Source organism: Eriocheir sinensis, chromosome 48 (assembly GCF_024679095.1).
Source record: "Eriocheir sinensis breed Jianghai 21 chromosome 48, ASM2467909v1, whole genome shotgun sequence".
NCBI lineage: Eukaryota > Metazoa > Arthropoda > Malacostraca > Decapoda > Varunidae > Eriocheir > Eriocheir sinensis.
The window spans coordinates 9,564,407-9,579,048 of record NC_066556.1 but is presented as its reverse complement, the minus strand read 5'-3'; the positions used below and the strand labels follow the sequence as shown (position 1 = coordinate 9,579,048).

General features: G+C 42.6%; 1 long non-coding RNA gene across 1 annotated transcript in view; it reads left to right on the top strand.

Annotated features, from left to right (window-relative positions):
- The first annotated feature begins 2,542 nt into the window (after positions 1 to 2,542).
- The window catches only part of LOC126981412 (uncharacterized), a 13,079-nt gene continuing 979 nt past the window's right edge, over positions 2,543 to 14,642 (top strand). The window contains exons 1-2 of the long non-coding RNA XR_007733930.1: positions 2,543 to 2,679; positions 5,621 to 5,858. This is a non-coding gene — a long non-coding RNA (uncharacterized LOC126981412). The remainder of the gene's footprint in view (positions 2,680 to 5,620; positions 5,859 to 14,642) is intronic.

Sequence of the window (14,642 nt, the reverse complement as noted above, 5' to 3'; positions counted from 1 at the left end):
TTAGGTATTGATAAGTAAACAGGTAGGTAGGTAGGTAGGAAGGGAGAGAGAGAGAGAGAGAGAGAGAGAGAGATTTACATAGATGTACATAGCAAATCAGATCACACAGACCCCATGGTCCAGACTAGGTGGTCTGTCCTTGATAAAGTTCTGCCCCCAAACAGCTACTCTCGTCTGTCTTCAGTAGGTCTCAAGAACATCTGAAGGCTCTCTGGAACAAGTGCCAGCTGACTAAAAATGTCAGTCATACTGTGTGCGGTGGGGTAGGACTTCGGATCTAGATCAATCATGGCAATGTCATTGCATATGAGCCTGAGTGCCGTCTTTATGATCTGAGTCTTCTCATCTCCACGTTCAAGATTAGCATGATGGCCTCGCAGAATGTTGTCAGTGCCATCTTTGAGACAGGTCACATCTGCCCTTCTCTCCTGTGTTATGAAAAACAAGGTGTCATGGTATTTCTCTTGGAGTTTTATCTTTAGCCAATCCTTCGAATAAGGGAGATTCTTATCTGGTGACGGATCAAACTGCTGCAGCTTTTCGTGGACTTGGTCAAGCGTCATCACCCACGCTCCAGTTCTGAGTCAAACCATTCGCAGAATTCAATAAAAAAACTGCCTCTCGCTCCACATCAATTTTCCTCTGTCCTCTCTTCCTTTTTCCTTCCTCTTCAGTCTTGGAGTAATGGTCACCTCAAAAAGAAATTTGCAGCGCAAATGGTACAGTGTTTCTTCTGCTACCAAGTCGTTGATCCCTTCCAGGCGTCCAATGACTTCAGTGCCCCAGTCATCCCCGCGACTCTGTGCTGTCTTCAGCAATCTTGCCTTCACTTTAGCTGCAGTCAAATTATCCGGTACTCTTTATTTCTTTCTAGCTTCTGCTGGATTATTTTTGTAGAGCTGAACGGGTTGGCTGCAAAGAATGCATACATCCTTATACAGGAGCTGAACTGACCGTGATCACATAGATCTACATAGTAGATGCACTCAACTCAGAGCAAGGGCGTCTTCTCTTCACCTTGGCTGACTCTTTCTCCGCCTTTGATGCTTTAGCTGATTTCTTGGTGATCTCAACAAACTTGTTGTTCAAACCATTTTTACACTTCACGTGGTACCTCAGTGTTCCTTCCTTTTGAGCCTCCTTCATACGTTCTACAACTGTAGCATTTTTGACTACTTCTGCATGTTTAAAAAAAGTAGAGTAGCCCTTTGGAGTTGCCTCTGTGAGCCTCTGAGCTGGTGAATCCGGGCCTTCACAGATAAAGCAACTGAGCACAGGTGGAGTAACGCCTTCATCCATATTGCTAGACTCCAATGTCCTGCAAAGTAGAATATAAGATATATCTAAAATTTATTTGTACTGTCAGTATCTTAGTGACATTAAAGACATTTATCAAGTAGAGTTTTACATTAATGTTAACTGCAAAAGTCCTTTCAGAGTGCTGCAAACCAGCTAGTTTTCAATTTTTCGAAAATCGGTAATACAAACCCCGACTTCGAGCATTTTTTTTCTAGATTTCACGTAGGAATTGAGCTTCAACATTTTAATACAGGTTTATTACTCGCCTCTAAAAAAACATATTGGTCAAGAAATTTTTGGGTAACGATTTGGTTGGCAGATTAGTGAAATATTTGATAAAATGACCTTTCTACCATCTATCCGACCAAGCTGAATTTTTTTACAAATCTTTTTGAAGGCTTCGTCTGTCTTCGTCAATTATAACCGAATATCCAATCTTTGTGTTCTCGGCAAATTTACTAATGAGATTACTGATTCCAACGCAGGCCCGTAATTTTTATGGACTTTTTTGGGGGGGGTTAGAGGGCATCATAGATTTATGAATGAAGGGGGAGGGTGTCGAGCGAAGCGAGCATGCGCAGCTGGGGGAAATTATCTGAAAATTATGCACTTTTAAGTAAACATTGTGGGGGATGTAGCCCCCCTAGAGCCCCCTAGAAATTACGGCCCTGCAACGTCAACGTCATTGATGTAAATTATAAGCAACACTGGGCCAAGAACTGAGTCCTGGGGACACCGCTCGTGGCAGGCGTCCACTGGGGGTCATCCATCACCAACCACTCTTTGCTGTTTAATTGTTGCTCAACCAATTTGTGATCCAATGGCGTACTTTACCGTCAATACCAAGTTGTTTTACTTAAAAAAATGATTTATGGTGTGGAACTTTATCAAACGCTTTCCGAAAATCGAGATAGACTATATTTATACGTCCAGTGATTTGGTTATGTCATAAACTGAGAAGTCGTTATAAAAGGTTAATAGGTGGATGTGTGTGTGTGTGTGTGTGTGTGTGTGTGTGTGTGTGTGTGTGTGTGTGTGAGAGAGAGAGAGAGAATGAAAGAGGAGAGAAAAAAAATATCCACATCAATGAGATATCCTGTCATGCTCTCACTCGTGTGAGGGGTAAATGACTAAATAATAATAATAATAATAATACTCGTGTGATGGGTATTGGTACTGGTACCGGTACCGAACAGTTTGGTACCGGTACCGCCAGTACAGTTAGTAACGGTACCGATGTCTGCCCACCCCTAGCCATAGAGGGCGCGGCGCCATGGTCGGTTTGGCCGCGCGCTCCACCTTGGCTCCACCCCTCCCCGTCCCACCCTCCCCGGCAGGTCCGGCCACGTGCTGCACCACGGGATAACTTGCCACCTACGGGTAAATATAACTTTGTAGGCATTATACTGTACCCATGCCGGAATGTTTTGCCTTGTGATAGTGGGCGCTGAGATGAAGGGACAACGGCCATCAAGCGGCAGGCGATTATGAACCCTTTTCTGGTCCATTTCTCTGATGACCCGAGGAAAGTATTTACCTCGGAATGTCCAACCACCTTACGGCTTCAGAGCACAGAGCAAGAGATAAAGTCGTCCGTAAGGCCACAAAACAGCCGATGTTCCCAAGTAGAGAAGTGGGTTACGCTGATAGCCTATAACAGTCAGAGCCACTTATTTTTCTTCCTTTCTCTTTCTTCCAGATCATCACAGGTGGAAATAGGTTCGCGAAAATACCCAAATAGATTCATAGCCGTCCACTTTTCTCTTTTTTTCCAGAATAGAGATGGAAATAGGTTGAAACGAAGAAAAAAGAAAGAACAAGGGAAGAAGATAATGGAGAAAACAAGGAGGAAAGAAATGGAGAAACAACAGTCAGTGAAAGGGAGAAAGATGATGGAGGAAGATGACAAGGGGAGGGGAGGATAATGGGAGGAAGCAGGGAAGGAGGTCAGGAAGAGGGAGGGAAATGGAGAGAGACAATGAGAAAACTGATGGAGGAAAGGAGTAAAAAATCCCTTTAGATATTCAGCTGTTCAATGGATAGATAAAAATGGGCTCACGGGGATAGTTCAATAGTCGTCAAATATTCTAACCTAACTTAACGATTATAAGATCTTTGTAGTCTTAACCACCCACTTTACTTTTTTTTTCTTTCGAGGGTATCATTAAGGTGGAAATAGGTTCACGTAGATAGCCAAATAGATGTATAGCCGTCCACTTTTCTCATTTTTTCCCCCAGAATATCGTAGGCTTAGTCTTTAACAATTAGTTGATATTTAAGAGGCAATTGTTAGTTGTTGAGCTGCTTCCATTACCCTAAAACAAGTAGAGGAATATTGGGAATAGGATCACGGGATTAGCCTCATAGGTCCATAGCCATCCCCTTTTCTCTTTTTTTTTTTCCAGACTATCGTACGCTTAGATTCATTAATAATCAGCTGGTATTTAAGAGGCGGTACCAGGTTGCCTAGAGTCACAACCATCGCCATATAGAAGGCCACTGAAAACCCCACAAACCCCTCGAAATATGAAAGCTATTAGAGGTCATATTCTTAAACATTTCGTCCGCTTAGCACACACATTTAACAAGGCTTTCGTAGGTGTTGTGGGTATTTACACGGGTAGTTTTATGTTTCTGGGTGGTAGTTTGGCCATTCATCTGCACTGTGAATGTAAAAAAACCACCCAATTAAACTCGATTAATCTCATTCTCGGCCTTTGGAAATAGTTGATGCGAGAGGTGTCCGCGTCCACCTCTATAATATAGTTGAATGATTTATGGTATGGTTGTTATCCCCCCTCTCCATCCCCTCCCTTCCAACACCTACGAATTTAAAGGTTATTATTAATTAGTACTGATAATGTCATGTGATAATAGAATGCGATAATGATAATGTTGTATGATAAGCAATTCTGTTAGGGAGGTCTGAAGGTTAATGGAAGATATATGACAACAGCAGAGCAGGTGGTTGAGTAGCAAATGATATATGGAAGGATGTATAAACGGAAGGTTAGTAAGCAGACATGTGTTACAGAAGAGTACTTGCATGGTGTTGATGGAGGAGAGGGAAGGGGGTTGGGGTGGAGGTGAAGGAAGGGTGGGGGGCGAGGGGAGGGAGGGGGTTGTCGAGACAGGCGGGATTGGGCCCACTCGATCTCACACTTTCATTAGTTTCCATTTATTTTAAGGAGGAAACGGGATATGGAAGGATGCCTATAAACGGAGATCCTAGCCAAAGAGATGGTGGTGCGTGAATACTATGAACACTGATGATATTAAAAGTAACACAATGAGCGTGATAATAACTTAAATATGCTGCGTAGACTTGAGCGATCGTTCACGCACATATCACACCGCACGTTTGTTCATCTGAGCCTTGGTTGTGCGACTAAGATGAAGCTCTGTAAATAGTAAAGGAGCATGTTTGGGCACCAGCAGTTATCAATTACCTCGTTCACCAGTCAGCCAGGTAACAGGTAAACAGCCCACGACAACAACAATGATTTCCAACTCCACACATCACACAACAGCATCGTTATATCAACTATCCTCACATTATTTTTGTATCCGTTCTAGGTCCTTCTCGGTGTGTGTGTGTGAGAGAGAGAGAGAGAGAGAGAGAGAGAGAGAGAGAGAGAGAGAGAGAGAGAGAGAGACGACTCCAACTACAATACAAAAGTTAACTAGTTAGTATCTGGCTACTTAGTAATTATATTTAGCTAATTTGGGTTTGATGATGCAAAAGTGCGTTACGGGAAGTAGCTACGTAACGCTTCACTACAGCTGACAAATAACGAGAGATGTAATTTATTATGAGACATTTCACCGCCCAAGAACACATATTTGACAAGGCTTTCGTAGTAGTTGTGGGCATTTCCAGGGGTAGTTTTATGACCCTGGTGGTAGTTTGATCCTTCCTCTGTACCATGAGCCTAAAAAAACACTCATTAGAACCCGATTGATCCTCTCTTTGACCTTTAGAAATGACTGATGGGAGATGGCAAAGTGTCTTGTCATACCATCCGTAGTTATTTTAGTGTGTCTTTTACGTGTCCAGCGGTAGTATGGCTATTATGCTCTTGTGTGAGGCTCAGAAGCAGGGATGTATAATAATAATAACTAATAATAGGATAATAGGACAAGATCACCGCGGGGCAACCTTATGAACTTTCACGCAAATACCAAGCCGTCACGGGGACCACAAAGACCCTTGACATGCACCTCGTTTATGGTCCTAAAAGGGGACTATAATTTTGTTTATTTATACCTGACCTTCAACCGCTGCATCTTCATTAATCCCGTAATTTCCCCCGCTCGACAGGCAGTGCTGACACCTGTGGTCGCTAAGGTGGGCAGGGGGCGACAGGGGAGACTTAGGTAACCCGTCTGGCCACGCCGCGACAAAGGGCTGGGCGTGATAAAATGACCCCCTACTGAGCCCTTTGATGTGATCCTCCAGCCACCACCACCACCACCACTACTACTAGTCTACTACTACTACTACTACTACTACTACTACTACTACGGATGCAGCTCCCTTGGGCCCCAACATCTCCAAGGTAAGTGCCATAATCTCTTTTTTTAATCCGGTTTTCCTCCTCCCTTGTCATCTTATACTGACGGATTTTTTTTTTCGAGGCGAGCAACCAGATGAAACGGTGCCCGAGTGCCTGTTCCCTATAGACTTTTTTTTCTTCTTTTATATATGTGTGTGTGTGTGTGTGTGTGTGTGTGTGTGTGTGTGAGAGAGAGAGAGAGAGAGAGAGAGAGAGAGAGAGAGATTTACATAGATTTACATAGAAAATCAGACCACACAGACCCCATGGTCCAGACTTGGTGGTCTGTCCTTAAACCTAAGTTATTTTACATTAATCAGAAGACTCCAAAACGTTGCATTTCTACTCTAGTTGATATTAAGTTGAAGGAAGTGACGGTCGAGCTTATTTTTGAAGGAGTCAATCGTGTTACACTGGACCACTGATGGTGGAAGCTTATTCCATTCTCGCACTACAACGTTGGTGAAGAAAAATTTGGTGCAATCTGAATTTACTTGTCTACATCTGAGTTTTACGCCATTGTTCCTCGTGCGCAGACTGTCATCGATCATAAACAATGTTGATCTGTCTACATTCGTGAAACCATTAAGTATTTTAAAACATTCGATCAATTTTCCTCGGAGGCGACGTTTCTCAAGAGAGAACATGTTAAGGGTAGAAAGCCTTTCTTCGTAGGATTTGTTGCGCAAGGAAGGGATCATTTTCGTTTCCCGACGCTGAACACCTTCTAATTTAGCAATATCCTTTGCATGGTGGGGGGACCAAAACTGTACCGCATATTCCAAGTGGGGTCTGACTAAACTGTTGTAGAGCGGGAGTATTACATCTTTATTCTTGAATACAAAGTTTCTTTTAATGAAGAACAACATTCTTTTATATTTATTTGCTGCATCGATGCATTGCTGTGAGAATTTGAGGTTTGACGCGATTTTGACCCCCAAGTCTTTGACGCATTGAACGCTTTTGAGTTTAACGCCGCGCATTTCGTATTCGAACTTCTTATTCCTCGTTCCAACTTGAAGGACCTGGCACTTGTCTACGTTAAAGAGAGAGAGAGAGAGAGAGAGAGAGGAGAGTCACTGAATGTACGCGGACAGTAACCACTAAAGAAAATGCATGTTTCCTCGAGTCTTGAATGGGCATTGTTTGAAATGACAAGATAACAAGGGGGTGAAATAGTGTGTTGGTGATGCGGAATATACAAATTAGATTCTATGCCTCATATTCTTAAACATTTCGGGGCTCTTACACGCGCATTTGATAAGTATCTTCGCTGAGGTGTCTTCGCTTCCTGAGGGTAAGGCTTGTCACCATTTTCTTCTTTTATTCTCTCCATACAGCTGCCATTCATTCCTTGCCTCTAGCCTAACCTTTGCTTAAGACTTTTCACTTCTTTAAACCTTATTACAGAACAAAGACCGGGAAAATACGAAGGAAGAAAGAACGAAAAAAATGGATTAAAGGAAGGAAGGAAGGAAGGAATAAACACATCTCTTTTTATCTCATATTCTTACAGGCTCAGTTCTTTCCTTGCTCTTCTTCCTTTCTGAACAGTTAACATTTCTTCATTTCATATCCTTATAGTTTCCGTTCCTTTTTTTTTTGCTCCTAGCCTAACCTTTGCTTGAGTCATCACTTCTCTAACACATCTCTTTTCATCTCCTATTCTTACAGGCTTAGTTCTTTCCTTGCTCTTCTTCCTTCCAGTTAACATTTCTTCATTTCATACGCTTACACTTTCCCTTCATGTTTTGCTCCCTAGCCTAACCTTTGCTTGAGTTTTATCACTTCTCTAACACATCTCTTTTCATCTCCTATTCTTACAGGCTTAGTTCTTTCCTTGCTCTTCTTCCTTCCAGTTAACATTTCTTCTTTTCATACGCTTACACTTTCCCTTCATGTTTTGCTCCCTAGCCTAACCTTTGCTCGAGTCTTATCACTTCTCTAACACATCTTTTTTCATCTCACATTCTTACAGGGCCAGTTCTTTCCTTGCTCTTCTTCCTTTCTGAACAGCTATCATTTCTTCATTTCATATCATTACACTTTCCGTTCTTTTTTTGCTCCCTAGCCTAACCTTTGCTTGAGTCTTCTCGCTTCTTTAACACATCTCTTTTCATCATATTCTTACAGGCTCAGTTCTTTCCCTGCTCTTCTTCCTTTCTGAACACTTAACATTTCTTCATTTCATATCCTTAGAGTTTCCGTTCATCTTTTGCTCCCAGCCTATCTTTCGCCTGACTCTTCTTGCTCTCTGAACCCATAACATCTCTTCATCACATTCGCACAGGGTTAGTTCATTCCTTGCTCTTCTTTCGTCCTGAACAGTTAATACTTCTTCATCTTCTTAAAGCCTCCGTTCTATTTTTGCTCCCAGTCTAACCTTGCTCCTTACTTTTTTTTATTTATTTTTTATTTTTTACGTGTACGCCTCTATCGCCGGTAGGCTTTCTTGAGGGGCCTGGATGGTAGTCGGCCCCAGCCCGTCATGGCTCAGGCAAGTGTTTATAGTGGCGCCATCTTCTCTTGGCTCATGCTGCCCCCCGGAACTCCTCCTTGATTCACTTGGACGGTTTCCTCTAGAGTCCGGGTTGATGGGTGGTCTTCAGGACAGCATGTGGGTAGTTTTAAGCCACTCGACGGTGACTGAAAAATCCCAGGTGGTAGCGTGGGGATTGGAACCCGCGTCGTCCAGCACGCGGTGAATGTGGGCCCAGCACGCTACCACTCAGCCACCGCCTACTTACCTTTGCTCATCGTCTTGCTTCCTATAACAATAACATATCTTAACCCCTCGGATGTGGATTTCCTACAAGAAGACATTACCAAGTTACAGGAGTGGAACAAAAAGTGGCTGCTCCAATTTAGTGAAGAAAAATGTGAGGTCATGCATCTTGGGAGGGGAAATCCAGCACACCAATACCACATGGGAAACACTCCACTACCCACCACAGAGGCACAGAAAGACCTGGGAGCATATGTTACCAGGCTACCAGTGAAGGCGAAATCCGTGCCAATCGCAGCGGACGGGTTATACATCCCATATTCATACAGTACCCGTTCATTTTTTGTTTTTTTTGCTTCCTGAACAGTCAACATCCCTTTATTCATCCCATACCCATCGGCGCCATGACTGCTTACACCAATCAGGCAACCAGTCCCATATATCCTTACAGCTTCTATTCATTCCTTGGTCGCAGTAAGACCTTTGCTGTGTTCTTGGTTAATTGGCGTCTACCTTTCCACTTCTAAACGGTTTCTACATTGACGGATCATCATAGATTTCTGCATAATGTGTGTGTGTGTGTGTGTGTGTGTGTGTGTGTGTGTGTGTGTGTGTGTGTGTGTGTGTGTGTGTGTGTGTGTGTGTGTGTATGAAATTCTCCTTTTTCTTTCTCACCTCCTCCTCTTCCGCCTCCTCTTTCTCCTCTTCTTCCTCCTCAGCCAGTATCTTAACCGCTGAGCTTATGTTATTATTATTATTATTATTATTATTATTATTATTATTATTATTATTATTATTATTAGTAGTAGTAGTAGTAGTAGTAGTAGTAGTATAGTTTTTGTGCTTTACGTTTTTTCAAGTTTACCGAGTGCCCTCTCTCTCTCTCTCTCTCTCTCTCTCTCTCTCTCTCTCTCTCTCTCTCTCAAATCCTCATTGTAATAAGTCGTAAAGCTGCCATTTCTGACTGGAACAAGAAAAATGACAGTTTTGTATGGCCCTGAGGAGTGTCGTAATGCCTTCCATGGCCATTTGCATCACCATCACCACCACCATCATCATCATCATCATCACCACCACCATCATCATCCCTTCTCTCCTGGTTCGTTTAAAACCCACTCTCCTTCACCTCCATCGAGTCCTTTTCCTGTTCCTGCGTCATTCATGTCCTCATTAAATCAAGTGACGACGAACTTAGAAGTGTTGGTGTTTTCAGTCACTCTCTTCATCTTTCATAAACACATATTAGCTTTCTTACGTCTTTGCTCTCTCTATTAAATTATGTGACGACCCACGTGGGAATTCCGGTGTTCTGAGTCAATATTTTCATCGGCTGTAAACTCCTATTAGCTTATTATCCTGTGTGGGTGTCTAGGGTCCTTACACTTGCGCTTAAAGAGATGATTTTCCCCCTTTTTATTTACAGCAAATGAAGCAGCTCAGTTTTTCCCACTTTTTTTTTTTTTTTTTTTTTTTTTTTTACAGTACAGGAAGCAGCTCAAGGGCAAAAACACATGTAAACGAACAAGCCCGCTAAGTAAGTACTGCTCCTAGGGTAAGTTCGCCAATTCATACGCGGTTCTCCAATTAGTACGCGAAATTGCGAAAAAAAAACTGCTTACGTGAAATGCGGTAAGTTAGAAGGATGGGGTGTGTCTCAAAATTTACCTTAACTATCTGGCTATAATCCCACAAACATGCATAAAGAAATGACTCTGAAAAAACCCTATTTTTGAGTTCCCAACCTTGAAACTCGCTCATTTTTTGAAAATTAAAAAAAACCTATTTAACAAATGATTTAGCCCTGCCAATGTGCTTTCCAATATGGTGCATAACAGTTCCCTACTTCGAGTAGTTTCGTCGCTAGAGCTCGAAACGTACACCCTGTCGAGAGCGATTTTGACGAACTCCAGACACTGCCGTTTTCGTCTAGTGTGGCCTTGCTATTGCCTTAGAAGGCTGTAATTTGGCATGTAGCCCCTCTTCGCAATGAAGTTTGACCAGCTCGTAGGATTTGTTGAAAGCTCGATTCCAACTTCGTCGTCGAGCCGTCCGAAATTAGCCTGTTTTTCGGCCTTTTTACCTCGATTTGGACACGTCCTAGTTTTTTGCTTATATTTTTTTTTTATTTAATGCTTTCCATTTTTTTCTGATTATTAATCTGTATTAAAAGAACTTTCATTTGCGAATTTATTCGATTTTTTACCTTTTCGAGTCGGTTTTCGAGCCCGGTCACTTATTAAAAAATATAGCCCTTTCATTTTGCCGTTGATTTATACCAAAAACTTTTCTGTAGCCCCAGAAATAAGGGAGTTATGGCGATTCGCACCAAAGCGGTTGATTTTCCAAAATTCGCGGCTTAATGACAAGGGCGCCGCAAAATCAAAAGAGTAAGCCGTCCATTACTTGAGATGTCACTGGAAATGTACAACGCACAACACCATGCACGTTGATGTATGATGATTTCCCGAAATTCGCGGCTTAATGACAAGGCTGGGGCAAGTGTCCGTTCCATAGTATACTTAGAAAAGAAAACAATGACCCTAAGTGGATGACTAATGGACTAAAACACGAGATAGGGTTAAAGAAGGGAATTTATCAGAAAATAAAGAATGGTGTAACACATCTTAGGGGCCGGTATGTCGAACTATCTAGATTAGTGAAGAAAAACACCAGGATAGCAAAAAGGAACTATGAGATCAAAGTAGCAAATGAGGAGGAAAGTAATCCCAAGGGCTTCTTTCAGATGTATAGAACAAAAACACGGGTGAAAATTGGACCGCTGAAAACAAACACAGGGGAGCTAGTAGATAATTACGAAAATATGAGCACATTGTTGAACGACTACTTCCTTTCAGTATTCACACAAGAGGATCGAATGACTATTCCGGAAAGGGTTCAGGTGTACGAGGGCGGGGATGGCGATAAATTGAGGGATATAATCATTCCCAGGCTAGTAATTCAGGATGAGATGGATAAGCTTAGTAAGAACAAGTCGCCAGGTCCTGACGGGATGTACTCAGTGACCCACTAACCGACATCTTTAAGATGTCGGTAAATACTGGTTATGTGCCCAGCCTATGGAAAGTAGCTAATGTGACGCCGATTTTCAAAAGGGGGGACAGGTCAGCTGCTTCAAACTATCGCCCAATTAGCTTAACATCGGTTATAGGCAAGATGCTGGAGTCCATAATAGCCAGGAACATTCGGGAGCATCTAGAGAAACATAGCTTAATTCACGACTCGCAGCATGGCTTCAAGAAAGGTAGGTCATGCCTCACCAATCTCTTGTTCTTCTACAGTTAAGTATTTGAGGCGGTAGACAGAGATGAAAATTATGATGTAATCTATCTTGATTTTAGTAAAGCGTTTGACAAAGTTCCTCACCAACGACTGTTGCTTAAATTACAGGCTCACGGAGTAGAGGGTAAAGTTTTGAACTGGGTCAAGGCGTGGCTTAGCAATAGGAAGCAAAGAGTGCAAATCAATGGTAAAAGATCTGACTGGGGATGCGTTACGAGTGGGGTCCCACAAGGTTCGGTATTAGGTCCACTTTTGTTTATTATTTATATCAATGACTTAGATACAGGAATTAATAGTGATGTCAGTAAGTTTGCAGATGATACCAAGATCGGTAGAACAATTGAGTCGGATCAGGATGCTAGTATTCTCCAAGGTGAACTAAACAGATTGTATGACTGGGCGGGTAAATGGCAGATGGAGTTCAATGTAGGGAAGTGCAGTAGTCTGAGTGTAGGTAGGAACAGCCCCTCTCATAACTATTGTTTAAATGACACTCTCATAAGCAGGTCTGGGTGCGAGAGGGATTTAGGGGTCTTAGTGAGCTCTGATCTCCGTCAAAGGGCACAATGCATTCAAGCTAGAAATCGAGCAAATAGGATACTGGGATTTATTTCAAGGAGCGTAAGCAACAGAAGCCCCGAAGTCTTCCTCAAACTATATTTAGCATTAGTTAGACCTCATCTTGACTATGCGGTTCAGTTCTGGTCACCCTACTATAGAATGGATATCAAAATGTTAGAATCGGTGCAGAGGAGGATGACTAAGATGATTCAGGTGTTGAAAAACTTGCCATACGAGGAAAGACTCAAACAGTTAAACTTGCATTCTCTAGAAAGGCGAAGGGTGCGTGGAGACATGATCGAGGTTTATAAATGGATGAAGGGCTTTAATAAGGGAGATATTCATAAGATTTTATTGGTAAGAGAACCGGGTAGGACACGAAGTAATGGGTTTAAACTGGATAAATTCAGAGTTTACAGGGACATAGGCAAAAATTGGTTTACTAACAGGGTGGTGGATGAGTGGAATAGGCTTAGCAGTCATGTGGTGAGTGCCAATACAATTGTCACATTCAGAAATAGATTAGATAAATTCATGGACAGCGATATTAGGTGGGGTTAGATACACGGGAGCTACACGGGAGCTTAGGTTCAAAGGAGCTGCCATGTACAGGCATACTGGCCTCTTGCAGACTCCTATTTTCTTATGTTCTTATGTTCATTGACATTTCTCATGGTTAGTCAATCTGCCCCCCCACAACCCTCACCGCTCCCCCGACTTATATTCATGGCTGCGGCTCTCTCCACCCGAATTTGACCTTTCTTTTGGGCACTTATTTTTACTTGATTTATAGGAGCAGTGATTAGCGAGCTTTTCTTTTCTTTCTTTTTTAATTTTGTCTCAGAACTGCCTCCTTTACTATAAAAAAAAGAATACAGAACTCATAGCTAACTGATAATGCGTAAGTGTGTACAATAAACTGATATACCACTGCCAGGTATAATGCAGTAACGTCAACATCAGGTGTGACTTACATTCTCAAACATTTAGGGGTTTATCTACGCATCTACATTTGACAAGGCTTTAGTTGAGATTGTGAGTATTTCCTGGGTAGCTTTATGATCCTACATTGACAGTTTGACAAGGCTTTCGTAGAGGTTGTGGGTATTTCCATGGGTAGCTTTATGATCCTACATTGGCAGTTTGACAAGGCTTCTGTAACACGAACGTGAAAACACTCATGAGAATCCGACTAATCTCTTATGTGACCTTTGGAAATATTTTTTGTAGGAGTTGAAAGCGTCTAGGAATACAGGTCTTAAACAGCTTCCCATTTGTGGCTTTCATTCAATTTTCAAGGAGGTGCGTTACTATAATAAAATATCAAGAACTACTGGTACAGAGGCAAGGGCAGAGGCGGGGAGGTGCAGGTGCGGGGGCCATCATTCATCATGGGAGGTGAGCTGACAGGCAATACAATGGTGGTCATTTTTATGCGAGTCTCTCCTGCGCGAAAATAATCTGTTTTTACGCCAAACACTAGATTCTTATCCTGATGGGGTGGGAATGACGAAGGGATGGGGCGCGTGTTTCCTTGTGGGGAGAAGGGAGAGGAAACATGGAAACATGGACGAGCAGGGCTGCTTCTTTCAGTGATTTAATCAATCCGCTAGCCACAGGAGTGACTTGCGGAAAGGATTAAAGCATTATTGTACGTAATCGTGGATACATTCAGTTCACTCCCGACGCAGCAAAGTGACGATCAGTGTGATTCTTAAAGGAGCTGATTGTTTTCGCACTAACTACATCTGCAGGAAGGCTGTCTCAGTGGCGGACATCTCTGTTCCAGAAATAACTCCTGCCGATATCCGTACTGCATCGCTTCGCTTGTTCCTTGTTTTCGGGTTAGTTTGTAGACAAACAGAAGAAATAATCATAAGAAAAAGAAAAAGAAGAGAGAGAGAGAGAGAGAGAGAGAATACGAATTGGAGGTGGGAACAGGTCTCAAGTAAAGGATGATATGCAGTTTACACCTTGCAGAGGAACAAAGAGGACGAACGGAGAAGGAGGAGGAGGAGGGGGAGGCGGAGGATTAAGAAGGGAAGGATTTGGAGGAGAAGGAGGGTGACGCTGTACAGACCCAGCCGCTGAAAGAGAGGTGACGTGTGCGTATTGTCGACCCTATAGAATTAGTCTCTTTGATGTCCCGCTTGTTTGGGTCTGCTCTCAAGGGGCAGCATTTCTCACCTGCGGATCTGCAC